At 44.6% G+C, this 891-nt stretch overlaps 1 protein-coding gene across 1 annotated transcript in view; it reads left to right on the top strand.

Annotated features, from left to right (window-relative positions):
• DOT1L (DOT1-like histone H3K79 methyltransferase) overlaps nt 1-891 on the top strand; it is a gene marked incomplete at its 5' end in the record, with an annotated part of 49,024 nt that overhangs the window by 36,016 nt on the left and 12,117 nt on the right. The gene's annotated exons all lie outside the window — the stretch shown is intronic.

Genomic DNA, 891 nt, shown 5'->3' with positions numbered 1-891 from the left:
GGGAGCACCCTGCTCTAGTGGAAGGTGTCCCTGCCCATGGCAGGGGGTTGGGACTGGATGAGCTTTAAGGCCCTTTCCAACCCAAATCAGTCAGTGATTTGAACATGCTGTGAGATGCTAGTTCACCAGATTACCCTTAGATGGAGCTGTCAGCTCCTGCTGCTTTTGAAGGCTGGATGAAATAACTGCTGTTGAAAGCCGAAAGGCTTTTTTCAGCATCACCTATGGGAGGCTGTTTAGCATTGCAGTGACTTAGCTGCTTTCCCAGGTCCTTGGCATGAGAGGCAACAAGAGCTATATGCCAGGTCCTGTGTTTCCTCACACAGGTGGAACCTGCCAACACTGCTGCTTCCCTGCTTGGAAGATCCAGGTGCATTTTGCCCTGCTCCTCCACGTTTTCTGGAGTGATGGCTCAGTTTTTGCACGGTTCCTGTTTGGCCTCAGCAGCAAAAGTTGGAGAAAAATGTCAATCTTCAGAGCTTGCTGCTCTTGCTGCACTGATCTTTCAACTGGCAATGGAATAAATGAGACTCTCTTAGAAAAGTCCTGTCCTTGCCCTTTTCTACTCACATAGTGCATGACCATGAAATGAGTAAAGAAGTATCTAGTTAAGGAATGTTATAGTCAGGAAGCGTTCTGTGAGTGGAAGGGTCATGTGGCCCACTTGAGTAATTCTGGCATTGGAAATACAAGTGGTTTGGCTTATTTATGACTTTCTTCCTATCTCCCCCACAGTGTATTTTAATTTACTGCATGTCTTCCGTGAGCATTGTGTAGGAAAACCCTGAACTTTAGATTTTGTTCCTGAAATTTAGATTTTATTCCCAGTTTAGTGGCAGATTTCATACATAATATGATACATAAAAAAATACACAATATTTTTCCAGTTCC

Source organism: Nestor notabilis, unplaced genomic scaffold (genome assembly GCF_000696875.1).
Source record: "Nestor notabilis isolate BGI_N333 unplaced genomic scaffold, ASM69687v1 scaffold11814, whole genome shotgun sequence".
NCBI classification, from domain to species: domain Eukaryota; kingdom Metazoa; phylum Chordata; class Aves; order Psittaciformes; family Psittacidae; genus Nestor; species Nestor notabilis.
Note: the sequence above shows the minus strand (reverse complement) of the source record. Positions and strands in the feature narration are given on the sequence as shown.